This window comes from Natator depressus, chromosome 2 (genome assembly GCF_965152275.1).
Source record: "Natator depressus isolate rNatDep1 chromosome 2, rNatDep2.hap1, whole genome shotgun sequence".
NCBI classification, from domain to species: domain Eukaryota; kingdom Metazoa; phylum Chordata; order Testudines; family Cheloniidae; genus Natator; species Natator depressus.
In genome coordinates, this window is record NC_134235.1 from 127481188 (window position 1) to 127507602 (window position 26415).

General features: G+C 40.5%; 1 protein-coding gene and 1 long non-coding RNA gene across 4 annotated transcripts in view; one reads left to right on the forward strand and one right to left on the reverse strand.

Annotated features, from left to right (window-relative positions):
• The window catches only part of CDH12 (cadherin 12), an 822829-nt gene that overhangs the window by 690381 nt on the left and 106033 nt on the right, over nt 1-26415 (forward strand). The window lies entirely within an intron of this gene.
• Nucleotides 19621-26415, reverse strand: part of LOC141982697 (uncharacterized) — a 37974-nt gene continuing 31179 nt past the window's right edge. The window contains exon 3 of the long non-coding RNA XR_012638180.1: nt 19621-19746. This is a non-coding gene — a long non-coding RNA (uncharacterized LOC141982697). The remainder of the gene's footprint in view (nt 19747-26415) is intronic.

A 26415-nucleotide genomic window follows, 5' to 3' on the forward strand; every position in this document is an offset into this window, starting at 1 on the left:
CCTCTCCACCTCCTTTCCGGAGCAGCGAGCACTTCTCACTCTGTGGCTCCTCTTCTCCCTCTCCCTGGCAAGGCCCATCAGCTGATCAGCGGCAGGGAGGGAGAGGAGGAGGGGCAGGAACCCAGCACGCTGGGGGAAGAGACGGGGGGAGGGGGAGCTTGTCTGCCCTGCAACAGCAGCCTGCAGGACTTTTTCTTCACCCTGCCCCCGCGGGAGGGGGTTGGGGGCAGAGAAGAGCAGGCCAGGGCAGGCAGGATTTTTAATGGCATGCTGCTGCCTGCCGGGGTCCCAGCCCCTGCCCCGCTCAGCCCACTGCTGGGTTTGGCTACGGGCTGAGCGGGGCCGGCAGCTGGGACCCGGCAGGCAGCAGCGTGCCATTAAAAATCAGCTCGTGTGCCATCTTTGGCACGCGTGCCATAGGTTGCCAACCCCTTGGTTAGGATATTCACCTGAAAGATGGGAGACCCTGAATCCAGTCCCCCTGCTCCAATCACTCTTTCATTATTTATCTACAGAGAAACAGTTTCAACAGGAGAGTTTGAGGTTCTCTCCACATCAGAATAGAGACATGGTTAGAGACATCTCCTAAGAGTTATGGGGGAGCCCTGTTCAAATCCTTTGTTCTCTTTAGGCAAAGGAGGGAATTAAACCTGGCTTTCCCACATTCTGCGTGAACATTCTTTTCACTGGGCTAAAAGTTATGAGGCAGGCACCAGCACCACTCTTCCTCTGTCCAGATTTTGAATGGGACCCAAGCTGGTAGGTGGCTTCTGAGCATGCCTATTGGATTGGGCCCTGCACACAATTCAGGCAGCTGAACATTTATCTGCCTCCTGTATGTAGATTGCTCTGGGGCTTCGGCAGGAGTTAGGCAGCCAGAACCTAAAGGGAGACAGCAGTGCACGTGTTCAGAGGCAGAAACTTAGGCTCTTAGGAAACTTTTAACCTGGAAAATTAAGTGCCAAAGTGAGTGTAGGCACCTACTGACTTCAGCAGGAGTTTTTTGGATCACAGTGGAGCCAGATCTGGTACTTATGTGCCTAAATCTGGGGTTTAGGGACCTAAGTACTTTTGTGGATCTGGGCCTCAGTTTCTCTGCATGTTAGTTCCCCATCTGTAAAACTGGGATGATAGTACTTCTCTGCCTCACAGGGGTGGTGTTGATACATTGGAGACAGAAAAGTGCTTAGATACAACAATAATCGGGACCATATAAGTACCTAAGTTGTCGGGAGGGGGTATGCATTACAATGCTTGTGTGCACTTATCACTCATTGAATCCATAAATCCAAAATGATGCAGCAAAGATGGCAATGTATGGGTGGGGAAGGGAAATGGGGGAGATCCATACTAGAGAAAATAAGTTGTGTGTATGTGGTGCAGGAGGCAATTGGGAAATTAAATGTGAAGGAAAGGAATTGTAGAATGAAGAGGTAGGCAACAGCCCATAGTTGAACACCCAAGGAAAGGTGTTATGGCCGTTATACAGTCAAATAATGATTGACCTGAGCATAAACGTCATAACCAATCATTTCCTGAGCATAAAGCACATTCTTAACCATTAACATCCACTCCATAGCATTTTTAGTTCCCATCTTGGTTGTGTGGCTGTTCTTTTGCTATCTGATCTTACACTTAAATTGTAGTGTTTGAAAAACAGTTCAGCATCACTGTCATTTTCTTTTCTTTAGAAAAGACTTGTATCCACTCTTTGATTGATACAGTGCCGAAAGGACTGGGAGGTGGGCGGGCAGGCAGAAAGCTTAGTTTGGAAAAATCAACTCTTATTACTAAGTATCTATGCCAGAAGAAGTGCTTGGTTGTTTATATTTTATTTTACTTTATTATCCTTGTATTGGCATTTCACAAGCAGAATGAGATTTTAGTTTCCTATAGCGGTGTTCGGAGTAATCAGTCAAGAGATTACCAATTTGTAGTAGACAGTAACATGGGATCTGCCAGCATTTTCTTTTTCTTTTAATCTGGGAAAGGAGTTGAAAGAGATACAGTTTGGACAATCAGTAAGTGGAATTTTATCAACGTATTTATAGATGGCCCTAAATGCATGGATTTGATAGATACTAAAGACTGCACTGGGGGCTGATCCAGCTCCCACTGAAATCAGTGTAAAGACTTCCATTGATTTTACTGGGGCCTGGATCAGACATTAAAGGTAGGTTCCAACACACATAGCTGTGATTTTCTCTGGGTTATGGATCAGCTCGTATAACTCCTGCATCTAAGCACCCTTCAACCTTGGGAGTGGAAGATCAGAGTCTGGCCCCATATCTCAATTTATCAGCTGCCCCATAGTTCAGTAATGAGTTAACACAAAACCTGTGAGCTGCACGCACCCAAATTGTTTTATTGTTGGTGGTGGTAGTGATGCTGGGTTTTGTTTGTTTTTTTCTTTTGAAATCAGGATCTGGAAGTTAGCAGTTTGGGTCCATCTTTATTTGAAACATGCAAAAACATGTTAAGAAACTATTTAGTGAAGAAGTATAGACATTTGTTTGTATGACCCAAGGCAGTATTTCCCAAACTTGGGACGCTGCTTGTTCAGGGAAAGCCCCTGGTGGGCCGGGCCCATTTGTTTACTTGCCGCGTCCGCAGGTTTGGCCGATCTCGGCTCCCACTGGCCATGGTTCGCCGCTGCAGGCCAATGGGGGCTGCGGGAAGTGGCGCAGGCCGACGGACATACCAGTCGCCGCTTCCCGCAGCCCCCATTGGCCTGGAGTGGCGAACCGTGGCCAGTGGGAGCCGCGATCGGCCGAACTTGTGGATGCGGCAGGTAAACAAACTGGCCTGGCCCGCCAGGGCTTTCCCTGAACAAGCAGCGTCTCAAGTTTGGGAAACACTGACCTAAGGAATAGTCACAGGTATGTAGAAAAAACGTTAGTTATTGAATGGATAGAAAAGTACTTTTTTCACCTTCAGTATTTCAGTACTTGAATATTTTCTTTATATCAAGGCTCTCTAATACATGTGATGATGATATGTATTTTAGAATTTGTGAGTATACACAAACAAGATAAAAGGACCTTTTTTGGCTTACAAAGACAAATTACTGGAATAAAATGATCACTAAAGTTAAAGGAGGGTAAAGTCACACTCCAACCAGGATGACATCCAAAGACTCTGGGAAAAGTATATGTGTATATATATATATATATATATATATATATATATATATATATATATTTTACAATTTGAGCTTTATTTTTCATTAGTTTTTCACCTTTTCTTTTCTTTTCTTTTCTTTTCTTTTCTTTTCTTTTCTTTTCTTTTCTTTTCTTTGCCACTGTGCAAACTAAAGCAATGTTTTATCTGGTCTTCAGAGGAGAATAATTTTATCATCAAAACAGGAAAAAGTGCAAAGAAGGGAGCAAAACTATCCAGAGTACACACAGTATAGCTCTAACAACAGTGAGAGTTTTCAAGAATGAGGGTTTTTTATCTATCATTATCATTTCTACAATGCAAAACACAAATCTAGATATTGTCTGTTCATCATAGTTATAACTCTTCAAGAATGGAGGTATGTAGTGCAACTATTTAAATGTTCACGCCTGCAGAGTGAGTAGGAGTTATTAACATGCCCTATACTGCCATTCTTTTGTTTCCGGTGAGCCTTTTATTTTTCTATGAGAAGTTAATAATGGTTTTCAGTAAGTTTGGGGTTACTGCAAAAAGTAACCTGTAACCTGAAAGAGACTAAAATAATAATGAATGAGGAGTGCTGCAGGCTTAACCAGTGGGCAAACACAGACAGTTAGGCATCTACAGTTCATCTCTATGTCCCTTTGAATCCAACTGATTTTGGTATTCCATGTCTTTTCTTATTCCCTTTTCAAAGGGCATATATGAAAAAATGCTTATCTTTCCTATATCTATATACAAAATTTAAATAAAGAGTCCAGTATTTAAAAAAAATGCATACCAATGTGTATCCTGGCTAACCTTATGGAGATGTTATGATGCTTATCCAATCATCAACATTTGTAAAGTACTTTGAGATCCTAGGAGGAAAGGCACTATAGAATTCTGAAATATGAATAATTGTTGTTTATAAAAAAAATACTCTGTCCTTCGGTAGCACAACGATGACCCTGAGAGGTAGGTACGTATTTTTGCCTCCATTTCATAGATGGGGAAACTGAAGCCGATATGTGACTTACCCAATTCTATAGAGGGGAAGTCAATGCCAGAGTTGGGATTTGATCTCAGAAGTTCCCAGCTTCCTGTTCTGCCCTTAGTCAGTAGAGGGAGAGTAGGAAGCAGAGCCAGAAAGAGGCAGAAGTAAGACAGGCAAAAGCAGTGTAAAGGGGACGGAACTACCTCTTACATAACCATGCATCTTTAAATCTAACAATAAACTCTGATGACTTTTGTACACATTTAATCTTTAAGACCCTGATTCAACAGTCCATCCTTTAAATCCCATCGATTTCAGTGGGTTTAAGAATGTGCTTAATGATTTGCTGAATAGGAGTGTACTTAAATATTTTGCTTGAGGCCAAATATGTATTCATTCTTATTTTATGTGGCTACAAGGGTATGGTTACCCAAAACAAATGGTTATTGTGTGGGGATGCTAATCTCTTCTGTTAACCCTCCCTTTTAGCTAGTTAGAATCCAGCATAAAGATAGAAAAAAAATTCTGCTGACTTGTGTCCAGTGCAAGCCTGTTCACACCAGCAGAAGAGTTGGGTGTGGTTCTGTGGTCAAAAGGAACAAAGGACAAAGACAGAGAAGTCCTGTAGAAAACTTCAGGAACAGCCAGGCTTGAAAAGTAAGTTTAGGCTGAACTTCATGTTCTGTTGTTATTAGGACTGGTAAGAATTTTTCCATCAAAATGTTTTTGGCAGAAAATTTAGTTTGCACTGATTCAGAATTTTCCATGTAAAATGCAAATTTTCTGAATTATTTTTTTTATTTGGGAAAATTAAAACAAAATGTTTTGTTTCAGATTGGGTTGATGTTAATCTGTGTCCCCCTGAGCTGCTGTGACATCTCATAGCCTTAGGAGTTGTAGATCAGTCATCTCATGTCCTATGAGATGGATTCCCTGGCAGGACTATATTTTTCATTATTCACTGCAGTATCTCTTCTCACTGAGCTGTCAAAGTGCATCCTGGGAGTCCTATGAGTGCAGTTCATCATGGGAAATGTAGTCTGGCCAGAGAGTCTGGCCCTTAGGAGACAATGATGACATGAGACATCTGAGCTACAACCCCCATGAGGCATGGTAATTCAGGTAGATTCAGTTCAAAATTGGACTGACTCGCAATGAAACATTTAGACATTTTAAATCAAAAAGTTTCAGGAACTTTTCATTCAGTGAAAACAAATGTCAAAATATTAGAATTATCTATGGAACAGAAATGCCTGTATTTGATCAGCTTTAGTTATTATTTGAGCTACCAATAAAGGCAAACTCCATGGATAGATAAGTTTGACTTTATACAGTATATATAGAATTTATTTGGAGAATGGTAGGAAGGATGTCTGGATTCAGCCACATACTTCCTGTGTGACCTTGGGGAAATCACATAATCTACCCTGGAAATCAGTCACGTCTCTGTAATGTGGGCATTACACTTCCCTACCTAACAGGAGTTGTGAGAATAAAATCCGTTAAAGATGCTGAATGGCTCAGATCTGATGAGGACCTATATAAGTAACTTGATAGCAGGATTGGAGGATCTCACCTTATCATGGTTGTTTTTCAGCATTACCTACAGTTGCTGTGCTCCAGAGTTCTTCTGTATTGCAGCAACAGCAGTCTCTGTCAGCACCACAGTATATGTCAGCTCTCTCTCCTATGGTAAGAGGCAGACACATGTAAAAGTCTGTGACAACACTTCTTTTTGACTGTCATGGGGCTTCAGGGGTCACACTTTCTTTTTTCTTCTTCTCAGGCTATGTCAGCAAGATACTGATTCCCTGTCATGAGATTTCTTTAATGGAGAACAGCAAACATAACATTTTATATATGTATTTCTATCATCAAGAAGAAGGGTGGACAAGTTATAGGAATGCTTTTAAAATCACATTATTATCATATAGACTATAGAAACTAAAATGCTCTTGTGCATTAGTATTGTTGGTAGCAACTTTAACTTTTTGATGCCTGGATTTGAGATTTCTTTATGTGATGTGCTCATACCACATACGTGGCTTCTGGCTTCACTCCATAGCTTATATCTTTTTTCTTCAGTTATCCCGAGTTATATTTTATTTCCCCATCTTAGTAGTTGGGCTTCTGATATTCCACTGCTATTTGCATAGGGCTAGTCAAATATTTTCCATAAAAATTGATTTGTGACAGAAATGTGGAGTTTCAGCTAAATTAAATTTTTCAAGGAAAATATATGATTTCTGCAGAAAATTCATTCTGACTTTTTGTAAAAAAAAAAAAAAAAAAAAAAAAAAGAACAGCTGAAAAGCAAAAAGTTTTCAGTTTTTGACCAACACAGTTCTGATTAGGAAATTCAGCCATGGTTACCCATGAGAGTCATAGTTTTGGAACCTCATGATCCCATTCTCTTCTGTGGACTAAATCCCCCATGATGCACTAGAGCAGGGGTCGGCAACTTTCAGAAGTGGTGAGCCGAGTCTTCATTAATTCACTCTAATTTAAGATTTCACGTGCCAGTAATACATTTTAAAGTTTTTAGAAGGTCACTTTCCATAAGTCTATAATATATAACTAAACTATTGTTGTATGTAAAGTAAATAAGGTTTTAAAAAATGTTTAAGAAGCTTCATTTAAAATTAAATTAAAATGCAGAGCCCTCCGGACTGGTGGCCAGGACCCGGGCAGTGTGAGTGCCACTGAAAATCAGCTCGCATGCTGCCTTTGGCACTCATGCCATAGGTTGCCTACCCCTGCACTAGAGTTACACTTCCATTATGTACCATGGTAGCTTAGGAAGAGAGGACACAGTGGTGCATCATGGGAGACATAGTCCACCCAGGGACCCCAGCCCATAGATAAGAATGGAGGAATGAGGCAGCTGAATAATAACTCCCATGAGGCACTACAGTGGCATTTCCAGATCACAAATTTTCAGCTGAACATTTTTAGTGTTCAATTTTTTGTCAGAAAGTTGACATATTTCATGGAAGATTTAACTGAAAATGCTGTTGGACAAACTTTTCTGCAGGCACAATATTGTTCTAAAGAACAGACATGAGAGTAAGGAGGCAAGAGACCATGTACAATGTGCCGTGCATCAGAATGATGGCTGGGAATCCTACACTTGAAAACAATGTAGGGGCGTATCATTACTGGACTGTGCTATTGCTGATCACACTATAATATGTATAACTTTTTAGTGTTAACATGTATTTGGCATGCAAATACTATTAACAGTGTTGTTATTCCCTTAAAATTTCCCACCATTATTAACCCTTTCAATGACAGAATAAGGCAGCGGCGTGGAGGGAAGTTTTATTTCTTTAGTAAAAGGTAGAAAATTGCCTGGCTCCTGGAAGCTCTACTCTACCCAAGCTGACAGTATTTGCAAGGTGTGGCGGTTCAATGATGAGACAGAACACAGCTTTTTCCAAGCAAGCAGGCTGGTCAGCTGAAATGGGCTGTAGCCCCCCCAGCTTTCAACCTTCTCCTTTTATTATATTCCTCCCCCTTATGCATTACATACTTCTACTGCAAAAAGATACAACAAAGGAATGCATGACGTTGATTAATATTCTTACTTACTAACTTTTATCTACTACAATCCTGGTTCTCAGACCTTGAGCCCAGGCTAAGAAAGCTTCCCACGATCACCGTCTTATAATCAACTTTTCATGGTTCATATCTAGTTCTTGTCCTTGGATAGAAGTAATGTGTGCATTGCCTCTACAAAACAGCCAGAGTGTGCTCTGACTGTTTCCAGGTAGAATAACTAAACATGAACCCTTCAGCAAGGGACAGGCATTACAAAAGAGAGGTGCATTGCAATCTCTCCCACACTGTTTTGCCAGCACATCTTTGGTTCCCTCCTGCAACAAGCGTGCTATTTCAATCTTGCACATATCCTAAACATAAGCTCTCCATCATGCTGAACTCTAATAAAATTATAACAAACTCTGATCAAATTTATTTGAGCATAAGCTTCCATGAGCTACAGCTCACTTCATCGGATGCATCCGATGAAGTCAGCTGTAGCTCACGAAAGCTTATGCTCAAATAAATTGGTTAGTCTCTAAGGTGCCACAAATACTCCTTTTCTTTTTGCGAATACAGACGAACACGGCTGCTACTCTGAAACCTGATCAAATTTATGATTATGGACACTTTTCCTCTGTAGATTAAGCTGAGGCCACTAAACTCATTTCATCTCCAAATTTACCCATAACAGTGGATTATGCTAATTTGCGGTCTTTTAAGAAGTGACAGTTAACTATGCCACTGGTCAAAAGGTCTGTCAATTAAACTTTTGGGTGTCTGAAATTCCCACTCAATTACTGGAGCCTGTAAATGGCTACTGGTGGTATTGAAAAGTTCTTGTATTGGATTTTAAGAGAAACAGGCCAGACTGGTGAAAGAAAGTATGTTGCTTTTCTGAGAGAGTCATATAATATTACTCATTATTGAGGATGCCTCTCACAAGACTACTGTAAAAAGCACACTAAGACCACCTTTTAACTATGAATTATATATAAATTTATTTGGGGGATTCAGAAATAGAGAATACAAATATAGTGACAGGCATTCTCTTGGTCTGCACCATTTGGAGCGTCACCAAGGGGTCAGAAGCAAGCTTCATATGACAGTGAAAGGCTGTAGCTGGGAGGAGGCAGCAGCAGTTCCCCACTGTCACCTCCTGGCCATAGCGTTTCCCATCTGCCAGGGAAAGGTTCTGGCAGTGGGGAGGCAGTGGGACACTACACTTCTAAAAATAACAGTGTTGACATGAGAGACACTGCTTGGATGTGTAGAAAGCCCTGCAGGGTTCTGACATGTAGAGAACCTAGGGTGCCTGTGTGTCTGTATTCTACTCTTCTAAGCAGTGCCTCACCGTCTACACTGCTATTTGTATCTGTGCTAACTGGGCATACAATGGTTGTACTCTACATGGTGCTGCAAGGATAGACCTAGTTTTAGGGTATGTCTACACTTGAAGCTGGAGGTGTAATTTCCAGCTCAGGTAGACATACAGGCCACAGCTTTGATCAAGCTGTCATGCTAAAAATAGAAACATAGCCATGGTGGCATGGGCTCTGGGACAGGGTAGCTGCCCTGCTAATAATCCTGCCTGGGACCCTAAGTACTTACTCATTATATCAAAATAACTATGAAAGTACTACTCCTAACTAGCTTGGCACATTTAATAAAAAATAGCCCATTTTTAGCTAGAGAATGGGAAAAAAATAACATTTTTTCTCCTGATGCTGAACGAAATATTATTTAACCTTTGCAAATTATTTTAGAGTGGGGTTTTTTGAATAACTGTTTGAAATTAAGTACACAAATTCAGTGTTAGCTCAATCTGATTTGAAATGGAGATATTAAAAGCTGAAAATCAGGTTTCAAAGGAAGGAAAAAAAGCCACTTCAGCCTAAACTGTGGTGCGTCTGCATTAGCAGCGTGAAGCTGTATGTATGTTGTTTCACTTTCTTTATAGTCACTGTTCTGTAATCATCACTCCCTCCCTGTAGGGTTTCATGTAAATTCTAAACACAAGTGATATTTAGTTCTTTTAGGAACATTGCATTGTACAACAGCCCCATGATAGGTGATATGATATTCCCAATGCTCAGTGATCCACAGGTTCTTGAAGCCTTATCTTTGAGCCCTCAGGGATTCAAAGCAGCATCTGCTGTGGACCTTCTCCTTTAATAGCTCTGTGAAAGCCTATTCTAGGTAGTTTCTAATTAGACACGCCCAGACGGCAGGAACTAAGCAGCTGCACTGCCAGTTTGGTGTGTATTTGGAGAAAAGTTTCCTTCCAAAACCCCATAGCTCTTCCTTCTTATGTTGTTTCCATTTTTCCTCACATTTGGCACAGATTTGATCTATTCTAGCTGTTCTTTGAATATTTATTCATAAACTCTAAATTATTAAAAGAACCATTGTAATATCAAGGGCAGAGTTAATCTAAAATGCTAAAATACTGCCATGTTAGGCAATGTATAAGAAACAAGAAGATACTATTGATTTATTTCAGAGTAACAGCCGTGTTAGTCTGTATTCGCAAAAAGAAAAGTAGTACTTGTGGCACCTTAGAGACTATCCAATTTACGAAAGCTTATGCTCAAATAGGCTAAGGTAGCCTATTTCCACTTGTTTTTTCCTACCCCCCCCCGCCCCCAGACGTTCTGGTTAAACTTGGATTTATGCTGGAAATGGCCCACCTTGATTGTCATGCACATTGTGGGGAGAGTGGTCAGTTTGGATGAGCTATTGCCAGCAGGAGAGTGAGTTTGTGTGTGTTTTTTTGCGGGGGGGGGGGGGTGAGAAAACCTGGATTTGTGCTGGAAATGGCCCACCTTGATTATCATGCACATTGTAGGGAGATTGGTCACTTTGGATGGGCTGTTACCAGCAGGAGAGTGAGTTTGTGTGTGTGTGTTCTTTGGAAAAAAAAAAAAAAGGGGGGGGGGGAGGGTGAGAAAACCTGTATTTGTACTGGAAATGGCCCACCTTGATTTTCATGCACGTTGTAAGGAGAGTGGTCACTTTGGATAGGCTATTACCAGCAGGAGAGTGAGTTTGTGTGTATGATTTTTGGAGGGGGGTGAGGGGGTGAGAGAACCTGGATTTGTGCAGGAAATGGCCCACCTTGATTATCATACACATTGTGAAGAGAGTGGTCACTTTGGATGGGCTATTACCAGCAGGAGAGTGAGTTTGTGGGGGGGGGGCGGGGGCGGAGGGTGAGAAAACCTGGATTTGTGGTGGAAATGGCCCAACTTGATGATCACTTTAGATAAGCTATTACCAGCAGGAGAGTGGGGTGGGAGGAGGTATTGTTTCATGGTCTCTGTGTATATATAATGTCTTCTGCAGTTTCCACAGTACGCATCCGATGAAGTGAGCTGTAGCTCACGAAAGCTCATGCTCAAATAAATTGGTTAGTCTCTAAGGTGCCATAAGTACTCCTTTTCTTTTTGCGAATACAGACTAACACGGCTGATACTCTGAATTCTGTTTGTGAGATGTAAAGCTCCTGCTCACACTCCCATAGCTATGTAAGCTGTACAGAACAAATGAAGGTAACAAGCAGGAGTGAACTCTACTCTAGTCAGTAACGTGACCCAGTGCGACTCTGAAAACATAGGAAGTAGGGAGCTGCCATTTTTCATAGTTACTTTTCACAGTAGAGCCATAGTTTCAATGCTTAACAGTATATGACAGTGAAAGGGCACCAAGACAGAATATTTACCTACCCAGTAATTTGGCTGTCATGCCTTAGAGTATGTGTTCTATGCTTCATTTACTGCAAATGTTGGAATGTTTCACTCAACATCCAAGTGATGACTGTTTTCATAACAAAGTGCCCACACAGTTCCCCACTCCCAAACATCATCACCTCTTTTCTGGGGGAATAAGCTTTAAAGTAGAAAACTCACTTAACATATCTCGGATTTTTAGTGCAACATTATTTTCTGATCCATATTTCCAGATTGTTAGAAAATAAAGCAGACCATATATCGTCTTCAAGTGATGCTGTCATTTTACTGTTGAATATAATTATTACACTAATTAAACATAATTTTACAATAGTGCTTTATTACAGGTGTCATAGATAATTCAGTGAGATTTTATAAAACTGTAAAACAATTGCAAATGAAAGTTACATTTCAGCTTTGCCATGTAAGTCACAATCAAACATTCAAAGCAAACTTAGTGAAAGTAAGTGAATATTATTTTATGTGGAATCAGTGAACATACCATAGGATCCTAGCAGCTAGAATGGATACATCTATAACTTATAAGTGCCAACAGCTGTGACAGATTGAATGATAATAGGTATTTGCAAGCCACATGCGGTTTAGTGCATCCCAGACTATAGAGATATATTTCACTGGGTTCCATATTTTGATATTTCTGTGTGTTTTTTAGCATGTAGTTATTTAGTTTTCTAGCAGTAAGCTGTGGGCTAGTTTTAAGAGCACTGTGTGATAGACAGTAGTACACATGAGCTAATTATTAAGAGATGGAAGTGTAGAATGTTTGGCAAACCTGTGTTTATCCATATCACACCCATAGGAAAAGCACATGGACAGCAGAGTTAAAAGTGTGTATAGTGAGGGGGAGTGGCCTTGCACTGAGCCAAAGGGGGAGGGACCACTCTCTGTTCCATGGTGGGTGGAGCCAGGCTAGGCCTGCCCCTCATGCCAGAAGCTAAGAGTGGGGGCCGGAAGTATAAGAGACAGGATCTCTAGCCCAGTTGAGCCTGAACCTGGGAAGGAGACATATGTCCCAAGCCCGCTGCAGACCCTGGGCTCTGGTCCCGAACCAAGGAACACCTAGAAAAACCTGACTGTGGTCCAGTTTCACTGTCAGAACCCAAGTCAGCATGTTTTGGTGGGATACCCAGTGGCAGAGTCCTGGGCTGGGACCTGGTGGAGTAAGGTGGGCTTAGTTCTCCTACCCCCTGAGTCTGGGGTGGCCACCTACCCCCTGAGGCCAAGAGGCCTGTGTTTGCCATCTGCTTGAGCCAGGACGCCTGGAAAAAACTGCCTATGACTATGCCCTGCCTCAGGGCCTGACTTCCTTAGACTGTTTGCTGCTCTGCCCTGTCTGAGGGTTTGAGCTCCCTAGAGTGCTTTGCTGCTCTGCCCTACCCTGCCAAAGGGGCCTCAGGCCCTGACACTTGATTTGCTAATTCCCTGATACTGGACAGTGCCCCAATGATACAGTGAGGCAGGGTGACCTCCCACTGAGCCAAAGGGGAAGGGCCAGTTGCTAACCCATTATAGTGTGGGAATTTAGTTCTGTCTCATACTTTAAAGGATATATCAGAATTCATTTATCATTGTTATTAAATTATAAAAGCTAAAGATGAAACACACTCATCACCTATACTGCCAATACAGGGTTGTTGAGTCCCAGTGACAGGATGTAAGTATACAACTAATGTAAAGTCAATCTTAGTACAAAATAAAGAGATACTTAAATATTCAGTAAAAATTAGGTAGAGGAAGACAAGGTCCTGGGGAAACAAGAAGCAAAAGGCCCTCTAAATAAATTCTAGAACCAAATCCAAACTATTTGGAAACTTCTGAAATATTTGGTAAGTTTTATTCTCTAATATTTGCACATTCTTCTGTATTTCTAGCTTTCCAGCTGAGACTGGTGCCAAAAAAAAAAAAAGCTAAAAAATCATCAATAGAGGGTGTTTTCCAGTATTCCCAGCCCGACTGGAAGCAGAGTATTGGAAACCTTCTTGAAAGAGCCTTTTCTCATGAGTTTCAAACTCAATTCAGAAGAGTCAACAGATTCAGATAAGGTTTGGATTAGCTTTCAGGGCTATCCAAACTGCGCTTCACATCTCGGATTGCAGTGTAGCCATAGTCTGCATAGTGAATGTACAATTCTGTTAAGCTATGACTATACTAGCAAAATTCAGATCTGCAATGCTCTGCTAAAACAGCTTTGCTTGTGATAGCAATGGTGGTATCCATAGTGTAAGATGGGGTAAATATTTTTAACCACCTTGTTTTAGGGATAGGTGGGACAGAGATAAAAATGCCTGCACCCCGCCTACATTAGAGTTCCACTGTTACAAATGGTAAGGAATTATGGATCCATTTTTTTTACTAGGGTAGGTACTTAACATAAGAATAAGAACATAAGAATGGCCATACGGAGTCAGACCAAATGTCCATACAGCCCAGTATCCTGTCTGCTGACAGTAGCCAATGTCAGGTGCCCCAGAGGGAGTGAACCTAACAGGTAATGATCAAGTGATCTCTCTCCTGCCATCCAGCTCCACCCTCTGACAAACAGACATTCCAGCTCCCTTCTCTGATAGTGCCTAGTATCCTACCCCACAATAATAGCAGCAGTTGGCTATTCAAGTGGGATCCTAACTAAGCAGTTTCTCATTTTTATTTTGCCTTTTAAAAAGAAACTCCAATCTTATTATGAATGTGAAGTCATCAAAGTTAGGAAAAGAAAAAAGGAGCTCAGATTCAGCCATCAGTTACACCTATGTAATTTATTTGCATTAGTTAATCCTCCTTTCCTTTGAGGTTTCCAGCCCTTTCATTCCCTCCTCTTGCTCCCTTCCTCACCTTCTTTTCCTAAGAAGACGTTATTGGGTATCTGATTAAATGTTAATTAGTGACTTCAGTGGGGTTGCATGCATGAAACTGAGAACAGAATATCGCCCAAGGAATTTTTAATTAGTCAAATATATAATAAGAAAAGAAAATCAAAATAGTGTACAGCTTTTAATATAGTAACCTAAAAATCTGAGCACGCTTTCAGGAATCACAGTCTCTCCATCAGCACATAAGGAAAGAAAAGCCAAGGGCTGAAGTTATGCTGGTAGGGTGTCACTTCATATTTAAATTTAATTTGATTCAATACAAATATATGAAAATTAAAAAGAAAATAAAAATAAAGTAAGTAGAGGTGTGGATTGAAGTTCCTCTGTGAATTTAATTATGAAATCTGTCCTGCAGTTGCTTTGTTTTTAAGGTCAGGCTTGACAAAGCCCTGGTTGGGATGATTTAATTGGGGATTGGTCCTGCTTTGAGCAGGGGGTTGGACTAGATGACCTCCTGAGGTCCCTTCCAACCCTGATATTCTATGATTCTACGTTCTTTTTAAATTAAAACTTTAAATACACTCATAATTTTATAATTTTAAACACAGTTATTTAAGGTGTGTGTGGTATATTGTGATATACTTGTTTCAATAGTTAATGAGTGTAAAGGGCTTTGAAGAGGAAATGGCATGTGTGAATCCTAAATAAAATATTAGGGATTTGCTTTTGTTTAGCTTTTGCTAGCAACAGACTTACCTGTATGCACTGACAGTGGAATTCACACATGGTACAGAGGGTAAAGCTTACAGAAAGTCATGTACAGAGGCACCAAGAGGGCAAATTGCAGGTAGAGTGGCTGTATGGGGTGCCTATGCCCCTTCTAGATGCCATGGAACGAGTCTGTGTATAGGCTTGTGTTGTAAGCCGTCAAAAGAGATTCAACAGGGAAGGGCCCTGGGATGTGTGTTTCCCATATCCAGTCACCCATACACCCCGTTCAATTGCGATTGTGGCTGCTATTTCAGCCCATGGAGACTGGAGTACCAGCCACATGGGAGAACAGCAGCTCTGGGTGATGATTTCACCTATGTCTCCTAGAATAATTCCATATAATCTCATTATAAGGGGAATTCTTCCCAATTGCAGTGAACAAAAAAAGTTACTCCCCACCCCTCCCCATAAACAGGTGATTACAATAATGGTGTCCAGTCTGTTGTGCTATCAGTCACTTGTCTGCTGTCACAGGGTTTCATCCAGCTTGCTCTGAAGTCAATGGGGTCAGGTGTGTCTCTCCACTGACTTAATAGGAAGTTGAATTTGGGCCCATATTGAAGAGGAATAGGGATGAAAGAAGTTTCAGCATTTCAGCACATTTGATGCTCCTTACTGAAGCTTTGTACTGTCCTTCATGGTAAGGGATGAGAGTGCAATGTATCATGCTAAATGTGACTACATTAGTTCACAATTAGGTGGTTCTTCTTCAGTCCCAATATGGTGTCACCCAACAGCCTTCCTCTCCTATCTGCCATGCTAAAAATGAAGCAAGTAATTGTGAAACCAGTTACACCTATTCTGTCTTTGACAAACCCCACAGCACAGACAATCCTCAGTACATCAGCTAGGAGAGGACCCCAGGCTCCACGTTCAGCAAAGAGGGAGTATCGCCACAGGAAATACATTATCGTACCAAGTTAAGGCAACATAAATTCCCCAAATTGTTTGTTATACCGAGGACACAGTTTAATTAGCAACCTGCAGGTCTGTAGTGTCTTGCATTCAGAAAGCTCTGGATGTGCTATACAAACTGTGTGCTAGCTCAGGTATTGCTTCATTTACCACTATGCCGCTATCTCTGGGTAGTATTTGTAATACATGCCATAAATAACATTGTTGCTGGTGGTGATTGTTCCTATACAATTAAAAAAAAATGGTAGTATTGTATATTCTACCCCTGTCTCTGGGCCCAGTGAATATTTCCTTCTGGGGTTGGAAGCCCAAACACTGCAACATGGTACTGGTATAAAAAAATCAGACGGTGAAACTGATGAGAGAACCTGACTAGCCAAGGTCCAGCAGCCAAGCTTGAGTGAAGCAGAACAAGTGCACAAGTTGTTTAAAAATAATGAAAAGTCCATTTAGATTTTTTTAAATAAAATATTTCATTTCAGTGGACTAACTTTCTATTAGCAATATTGGTGGGGAGTATTTGTTTTCAATATGCTCTATCTTGACTGTATCCCTTTAATTGAGAGCTGCCTCAGGTCCTCTGTGACTTCTACATTCAACACATAGTATATGTGGCATGTTGTCAGAAGAATTCCTGAGTCTTTCACACCACAATCCCTATAAATGTCACGCATTAATCACACTCAATCGCATTCACGTTGATAAAAAAAGGCAAAAAATATGTACCTTTATTGTACTCTACAGTCATCAGAGCTTTACTTTTTCTTGTTTAAAACAATACAAGTGATTTAGCAAATTACAGGGACAATATTACATAACAAGATCCAATGGCTAGAAGCTGAAGCTAGGCAAATTCAGGCTAGAAATAAGATGAACATTTTTAACAGAGAGGGTTATTAATCATTGGACAAATTTACCAAGGTTTGAGGAGGATTCTTAATCATGGCCAATTTTTAAATCAAGATTCAAAGTCTTTCTAAAAAATATTCTCTAGTTCAAACAGGAATTAATTCAGGGAAGTTCTAAATTGTATAAGAGGTCTGACTAGATCAGTGGTTCCCAAACTTGTTCCACCGGGCTGAGGGACATACTGGCCGCTGCTTCCAGCAGCTCCCATTGGCCTGGAGCAGCGAACTGCGGCCACTGGGAGCCGCGATTGACTGAACCTGCAGATGCGGCAGGTAAACAAACCGGCCCGGCCCACCAGAGGCTTTCCCTGCACAAGTGGCAGAACAAGTTTGGGAACTACTGGACTAGATGATCACAGTGGTCCCTTCTGGTCTTTTAATCTATGGATATATACAGCCAGATCGTCAACATTTGCCTAAATCTTATATTTTTCCCACTACAATAAAAAAATAGTAAGCCAAGTCACCTGCCCTCCTTCATTCCTCCTTTGTTGAGCCAGATATCTTGCCCCAGGGTCTCACAAAGCTTAATTTTTCTTGTCCCACCCAGTTCCTGTGATGTTAATTGAAAACATCATCTTGTTAAGGAAGACAAATAGTGAATGATCTGGGAGTCAGCCTGTACCACAGCCTGAGTTGCAACTAATTATGGGTTTTTATTTCTTCTGTACTGATCTAGATATGGGAGAAGGAAACATTTCTGCATGGGGCCACAGGTGGTAACAGAAGTATCAGAGGTGGAAATCATTTAGATTCTGTCTGAGCTGGCAGTAGAAGCATGCTATCTACATCCATTTTCGGCATTGTTGTAGCTATCATAGCGTTAGCATGATTTCAGTTTCTAGTGTGGACAGAGATATTTTGAAATGTTTATGCAAGCAGAAATCATGCAATGAACCTCTGCTTCTTGACCCAAGGGCACGTGGGTCATGAAAAGAAATAAGGGCGGTGGGAAGGGTGTCATGTGGCATTGAAAATTATATTACAGCCTAAAGCAAAGGAAATCTCACTCCCTTACCCTTCAAGGTCAGGTATTCTCTATCCACAATTTGAAACATGCATGCATGCACACAGACAAAACCAAATAAATTATATAGACTTATCACTGATACACTTTTACTCTTTCTTTTATAGTAAGGCTGTTGGGGAAAAAAACTGGCTTTGAATAAAGGGATGCAATCCTGAAAATGTTGAGAAACACTGGTCCAGACTATTCCTCTTGTAGCTGTATAACATGCTTACAAATTTTAATACTTTTTGGAGCTGTGTTGCCAGTACATAAAAACCTTGTCATAACCACAACCAATTTAAAATAAGAGAGGCATAGTCTGAAGTTCCACAGAAGTTAAATTATTACATGGTTCAGCTTCCCAAGCTCAATAGCAAAAGTTTTTTAAACAATACAAATCTTTAGGCTTCTCTTTAAAAAAAATCTAGTTAATGCTGTTGGCCATTGTTAAACATTGACCTGATCTTGCTCCAATTAAAATCAATGGGAGTTTTGAATGACAAATCCATTTTGTGCGTGTGTGTGTGTGTGTGTGTGTGTGTGTGTGTGTGTGTGTGTGTGTGTGTATACAGTATATCCTGGATCAAATACAATTGGATCACCCTCCGAACAATGGTCAGATTTTGGAGAATAGGTGTAAACAGAATTCAGGGTCTGGATGGGGACTTCTGTGGGGTCTTGGTTAATTTTGCTTGAGCTGATCTTTGATTCTAAGTCATTTCCAGTTTTTATCAGTTTGAGAATAAGGACTGAAAAACACTGCTAATGATAAAAGTCCCTTATTTGTCCTTTACCACAACATGTTTTCATGTAAAGAGTCTTAATGGCCTTTAGTGACATGTATCCTGTTAAAGAGGTCACTTGTGCATCAAGTTTTGTGTCTAGTAACGAGTGCATTTTCAAAGTCACATTATCTCACTGGATTGTTTACTCCAAGGATCCAATGCTCATTTATATGAAGGCCCCCTTATGCCACTCTGGCATTGTAAAAGGGCCTTAAAATGGGTGTAAATTATATTTATGCTCATTTTAAAGCCCTTTATGCTACCAGAGTGGTGTAAAAGGACCTTAGTGAAAATGAGAATTGGGCCCTCTGCACTTTCTTTAAGGCTTTTATTTGCTATTTCAACTGTGTGTAGATGTGCGTGTGTGCATGCGCATGAAAGAGAGAGAGAGCACAGTTGGTGCAAAAAGTTCCATATAATCTTTCTCCTCAATTATGCATAGTTATATACATATTTTTAAAAGTGATTTAAAATAACAAATCAGCAAAAAGTGTACAATTTTTCTTTCTAATGTTTAGATACATCTCTTGGCAGAGCTGAATTTGATAAGCAAAAAGGGAAACATTTAAAAAGTATCTTTTAGACATATCAGTGGGCAAAGAAAAAGACATTTCTAGCTAATAAATAAATGAAAAACTTGAATTGGTGGAGGGTTTTTTTGGCCATCTTTTTCCTTGACTGCATGCAGATTTTAGGGTGTCAGTTTTGAAGACAGTACATTATGTGAAGGGACTACATCTCTGTGTATATATATTATTTTTTTGTAGGGGAAATACAGAGTGACACAAAAGTAGTGGCTCTTTGCCACTTCAGATGAGCAGCAAAATACCTTTGCTTCAGCCCATCACACAGATATGCCGGTGATCAGCAGAGGGGAATATAACACAAAATACTATCTAAATGTTTTGATCTTTATTTTTATATTAAGAAAATATTCACTCTTTTAACCTCAAGTGTAGAAACATAAGTGATCATCTCAGGGTAACATTCCTTTCTCTGACCTGCCACTATGATCTCTCATGTATTCTGAACTAGGTCCGTGTGCTGAACGTCCATTCATGTCAATGTACAGTATCCAGTATAGAGCACTGCAGTTCTGCAGTGCAGTTGGTAGGGACGAATTTGCCCTAAGTGAATAAAAGTAAGGAAAGTAGTTAGCAAATGATGAAAATAAGAAAATGACAACAAGCACATCTGACAATTAGAGTTATGCTGGGTCATCTCTTCCTTGTGAAATATGTTCTGTGATTGGTTACTACCTTTGAATAAACATTGACACAGAACTCATAAATATACAAGACACAGATTAAATAGCAAATTGGCAGATATTGATTATTAAATAAGTATATGAGTAAGAATTGAAGAATTTGCATATGTTCTGTATCCTGCTAGAAAAATGGTGCCATCTCCTGGTATGAAAATCATCTTGCAAAAGGAACTGTTGAAAATTATAATGAATACCTTATTGTTGCACTGAACTAGAATGTTTTATTGGAAGAGGTAGGAATTAACTCATAGGAGGAAGAAACTCAGAGTAGGTGGCAATAGAATCACCACATTTTGAGTGGGTGTTGTGTGGTGGTAACATGAGTATTGTCTGTGCAATAAATGTCACTTAGGAAATATTTCAGATGGCAAATAAATCTAATAAAAGTAAAATAATTTCTCAGGCATTTCCTTAAGCCATCTATACAATGCTCTTAATAAATAATAAAGGAGTAAAGTGCTTAGTTTTGTCTGATCACAATATTCATCATGGCCAACAAAGAAGAGACAGAAAATCAGAAGAAAATACACAGCACAACTGCTTAGATATGTGTTGCCTTCTACACTGTTTACCCCTGTCATAAATATAAAGGGAAGGGTAAACCCCTTTAAAATCCCTCCTGGCCAGAGGAAATCTCCTCTCACCTGTAAAGGGTTAAGAAGCTAAAGGTAACCTCGCTGGCACCTGACCAAAATGACCAATGAGGAGACAAGATACTTTCAAAAGCTGGGACAAGGGAGAGAAACAAAGGGTATGTGTGTCTGTCTATATTTTGTCTTTGCCGGGGATAGACCAGGAATGAAGCCTTAGAACTTTTAGTAAGTAATCTAGCTAGGTACGTGTTAGATTATGATTTCTTTAAATGGCTGAGAAAAGAATTGTGCTGAATGGAATAACTATTTCTGTCTGTGTATCTTTTTTGTAACTTAAGGTTTTTGCCTAGAGGGGTTCTCTATGTTTTGAATCTAATTACCCTGTAAGGTATCTACCATCCTGACTTTACAGGGGGGATTTTTTTTATTATTTCTATTTACTTCTATTTCTATTAAAAGTCTTTTTGTAAGAAAACTGAATGCTTTTTCATTGTTCTCAGATCCAAGGGTTTGGGTCTGTGGTCACCTATGCAAATTGGTGAGGCTTTTAATCCAACATTTCCCTGGAAAGGGGGGTGCAAGTGTTGGGAGGATTGTTCATTGTTCTTAAGATCCAAGGGTCTGGGTCTGTAGTCACCTAGGCAAATTGGTGGGGCTTTTTACCAAACCTTGTCCAGGAAGTGGGGTGCAAGGTTTTGGGAAGTATTTTTGGGGGAAAGACGTGTCCAAACAGCTCTTCCCCAGTAACCAGTATTTGTTTGGTGGTGGTAGCGGCCAATCCAAGGACAAAGGGTGGAATATTTTGTACCTTGGGGAAGTTTTGACCTAAGCTGGTAAAGATAAGCTTAGGAGGTTTTTCCATGCAGGTCCCCACATCTGTACCCTAGAGTTCAGAGTGGGGGAGGAACCTTGACAACCCCCAAGGACTTTGTGACTTTTGTAATAATAACTTCTGTGTTTTAAACTTTTTGATCACTTTTTATCACAAGTATGAACGTTGTTTAAGAAACTAATCCAATGGAGAAAGATTTCATCACCCATGTCAGATGTGAGTGGATAAAAACAAACAAAACCCCCAGATACTAATATTGGTAGTTTAAAAGAAAAATTCCAGTCTTAACAAGATTTAGATTATAGAATCAGAACCAAATTATGGCATGTTGTACTAATGAGGCTACAAAGTGGCTTCAGGTAAACAGAATTGTAATTTCAGGTGCAAAATCAGTCACCTGTGAGATTCCCAACAGACCAAAGAAACACATTGAAACTGACTAAGAAAATTAATTAAACATTTTTACATAATGGCCGAAGAGTGTATTCCCTCATTCACAACAACCTCCGTATGCATACCAAATTTCATGGAAACCAGACTTTATTCTACATCTCATATTTAGAATCTTTATCTAAGGAATGAATGCGACTATTTTCTCCATTATCTGCTTATACGCTTCTCCTTGAAGTGATCATTACTTTCCTTTTTTGCTTTTGATGTTAGGAAGAGCATGGTGCACCTTTACAGAAATTCAAAATGCACAAATTAAGTGTCAAACCATTAGAAGTGACCTGACGATATTTAGATTTCTCTTAAAATTCCATCTTGTTTCAAGTGTCACAGTAATGCTAGTTTTTCCTAGTATCTTGGCATGAAGTCTGTTGTTGGCAATGGATGTCATGGGACTATAACCGTAGAAAGACTAACTTGTAGAGCTGTGCCAATCATTTTGCACACAATACACTCCCAGGAAACTTGATATAATCTTTTCAGGTTTGCAACTGTATTGAAAAAAATTAAATTTATGAATAGAAATTTCTTAAATTTCACCATAAAAATATAACCAAGGGGAGGAGGCAAAGAGAGGAAGCAAGGTATTTTGGAACAGAGGAGGGGAATGTTAAAGAGTCGAAGCACTGCATGCTGAGGAAGGGGACAAGGATATAAAGGAGCTCCCTTCTGTTTACTGCAGACAGACTTGGGGAAAGCAACAGATTGATGGTGGGACTTTCCATTGACTAGGGTCTGAGCCAAGGCAAGGAGTAGGGCTCCCAGAGGAGAGAGACTCAGGGAAGGAGATTGGCTGAATAATCCCGAGGAAAGAGTCTGGTAGGAGGTCTAAGAGGAAAATAAGTAAGTGTAGAAAATGAATATGGGGGAAAGTAAAACAGGAATGGTTGAGTTTGGCTCAGCCAGCCACTTCACTGTTGAGGGTCTCAGGACGGAATCCGTGGTAGCGGGAGGTATGGCACATTGAGCACCAGGGTACCACCCAGACATGTTATACCCCTGCAACCAAGGAAAAGAACTTTGTAAATGCTTGCATTCCAAGGGAGAGACTGAGTGAAGTACCATTCCACCTCAAAGAGGAGAGAAGGTGGACAGGAAGTTGGGTGGAAGATTTGGGTTTTCATTTTGTTTGGGCTTTTTACCCCTAAATAGGGGGACATTTTGGTTTGACTGAGGATAAAACTAACGACTGAAAGGGTGGGGAAATTGAGGTATGACTGCATTCGTACAGCAGACAATATAACAACTCCTCCCCACCACTCCGTGAGCGTGTGTGTACACACAGCCTATCTGTTCTGAGAAGTCCCTCAGTTGTATGTAAAGAGGAAGAAGTTCTGCTGCAGAATTACTGGTAAATGTTCTATTGTACTACAGTGTACATCGCTTTTATGTGCTATTCAGCCTGTATTTGTTTGTCCCCAATCTTTGGCAGTTAAAAAACAAATAATAAATAAAATGTTGCATTATGCCCAAGGCCTGTTACCAAATTTAGCTTGCTATTGTATGATTCTCAATTGAGGGGATCAGTTAAGTTGGAAAGTGAAATTGTAACTCTTGAGAAAAAATGGTTATCAAAGAACTTTTCTTTAGATTTGAAATAGCAACATTATTCAAATGATTCCCTAAAGATTTCCAACGATTTTCAAAAGCCCCAATGTTAGCCGAAGCTGGCTCCCACTGAAGTCAATGTTAAAACTTTCAACATCAATGATTTTGAAAGTTTCACCATAGGCATTTAGGATAATTGTCACAGCAAAAAATGCTTTTGTTTGTTTAAGAGCTATTAAAGAGGGATAGAGGAAGAGATTCATTTAAAACAAACTCCTTCAGAGCTTCATGTACATCTCAAAGCCAAGAGTGGTCTTCAAGGATGAAAAAATGTCAAAAATGCACATCTGCACTTCCACTGAAGACTAAAATATTAAAACATAGGTTGTTTACAATCAAGCCTTGATCTCAGAAGCTGCTCCACCGGAGAGGACCCTTGGGTGAGACCCCACTGATTTTCATGATGCTCCCAGCAGTTCAGCCTGCAGTAACAAGGTTCTGGCTTTTATTATTATTATTTCCCAGCTGCTGCCTGGTTGGAGAGCAGAAGAAGCAAGAGGCTATGAAAAATTCCCATGGAACTGAATAGAAAATGATCAATGTAGTCAATCTACACAAGATGACATTTCCAAAGAATTTTCAATTTTAGTACAAACAGATTTGTACAGTAAAATCCTATTGCTCCTTTATTACTTTGAACTTAAAGTGGTAAGTAAGCCATCAAAGAAATGTTAGCATTAAATTAAAACAAAATCAACATCTTCCACCAGTGGTATATGCTGTCCTGTGCACTATATAATGTAATCGTCAGCATTGCTTTCTAAATATAATTTTGCTTGTTACCAAGTGAACATCATGCCTAAGTTTGCCTCTTAGAGAGCTTGGCAATTTGCAGCTGAGGAGGGGAGAGAGGGACCCAACAACCCAAAAACAGAATCAGAACATATTTCAATCTCAAATGGAAGATCATGTTGTATCTTTTATGAAGGATTTAGCTTAAAATCGTTAAGTAGCTGGTAACAAGACAACTGGCAGGTTTGGAATCAATATCCCTGAGGTACTTGCTTCTGGGTATCAGTCCATGAATAATATTGCTTTACACGTCTTGAGATCTTCTATACATTAATATTTAACTTGGAGAGGGATGGAAGGGGGAGCAAATGAAAGATGGAAATGAGAATTTCTGGCACATGGAAAGAAGTTTCTTGTGAGGAAAAAGCAAATTTCAAAGTGAATAGATAGGTTTTGATTCAAGCATATTGGCAGAGGGAGGAGTCAATTATACCTCTCTGAACCAGGTGATTTCTTCTCTGTATGAGGGTCTTGCCATCTGCTCTTTGCTTGGGTTTCTACCAAGGAGGTGTGACTTTAAATTGCTGTTGTGTCTCAACAGAAACTGCAGAGGTGATGCATTCCATTCTAAGGCTACCTCATCTAAGACCCCTTCCCAACCAGCACCACTTGGGGTAGTCTGACTGCTTAAAGACCTCCCACCATAGGAGGGGAGATTTCATCTTCTTATATTCTGCAGCAGTCTCATGCCTGGCAGATCTAAAGCCACCAAGTGTTTATAGCAGGAGAAGCCAGTGTGGGACCAGAAGTGAATATGTGCCATTCTATAAGAAATCCATTCCTGAGTCATCTAAATATCAAGCAACATTTGTATGGTAGTGTGATGTGGTGAGATCCCCACACTAGCCCTGCAAGAGTAGAATTCATCCAGGTGTGCCCAATCAGCTAATTAGGCTTCAAACGGGAGCTTTTCACTGTAGGCAGCTAGTTAGGAACAGACTCACCTGTGCAGAAACAGGTGGGGCTCATAAAGCCAGGAAGCTAGGTTCAGATTGGGATAGCTGCTGAGAAAGGGCCATCATTTCCTGGGAAGAGAGTTCTTGGAGTTGGCACACCCAGAGAGAGAACAGGATCCAGAGAGTAGGAAGCAGTCCAGGGAAGGATCAGTGAAGTTAGAGAGAAGAGGCCTATAACTGCTGACCTAGGGTCCCTGGCCTGGAACCTGGAGAAGACTCTGAGCCTGGGTTCCTCTATCAACCATTGAGGGAATGGTATGGCAGTAAATGGGAAAACTGCCTAGAACTGTTGATTGACTGAACCCTGGAAGGGGAACACTGAGTGACCTAGCTGGAGGGCTAACTCACAAAGAGGGCGCTGCAGGTCTTGGAGCAAGAGGGGCTGCAGACCAGAGTCAGAGTGATGGCATGCAAATTGCAGACGGAGGCATTAGCCTCAAGAGCTAATCCCGAGAGTGACCAGGAAGAGGTGCTAGACCAGGGGTGAGTGGAGCACCCTGGGACAGATGGCATTTGAGCACTTGCTATGGGCTAAAAGATTTCGATCTCAGGTGTGGTTGTGCATAGTATTTTTGCATAAACATAACAACATGGGGGGAGAATATACCATGTAATTTTTAAGAAACAAGTAGCTAGTTGACTTGTATTCAGCAACAAATCTGCATATGAATCTCTTCTGCCTGGCCATGAAACTGTGTGAGCCCCAGACTAAAGACATATGAAGCTTTCATAAGGAAACCCAAAGCAGGCAAAAGCCCCTTGATCTGATTTTCAGAATGTGCTAAGCCCCCATCCTCTTAAAAGCTGGCTCCCTTAAGGCGTCCTGATTGGGCACCCAAAATCATGAGCTAGGAAATGTTGGTCTAAGTGGGTGAACGCACGGAAACAAAAGTAGCAAAAAGGGTATGGCAAGCCCCTGTGATGTGGAACAAATAAGGTTTTTTTTTCAACTCTGCCTCAGAATTGCAAGCTTTATTTATCTGGGGCTCCTGAGTGGCTGATAAATGCATTTATTTGTAATCGCTTTCAAAATCTGGACTAAACAGTTAAAACAATCAAGCCTTCATGCACAATGCTTGTATCTAATGCAAATTACTAATAAAGGCAAAGTCTTCTGAACTGCTACACAGTGTGGATGATATTTATTTCAGACCCATATTTCTTTCTGTATTGTGTAAAGCTGCAGTTATCTCACTATTAAGTACTGTGTAAATGATTTGACACTTGATATACTTGGGTGTGAAACTCAGCTCATGAAAAACTTTACACATTAAAGAAATGAACATTATGCTCAGCTT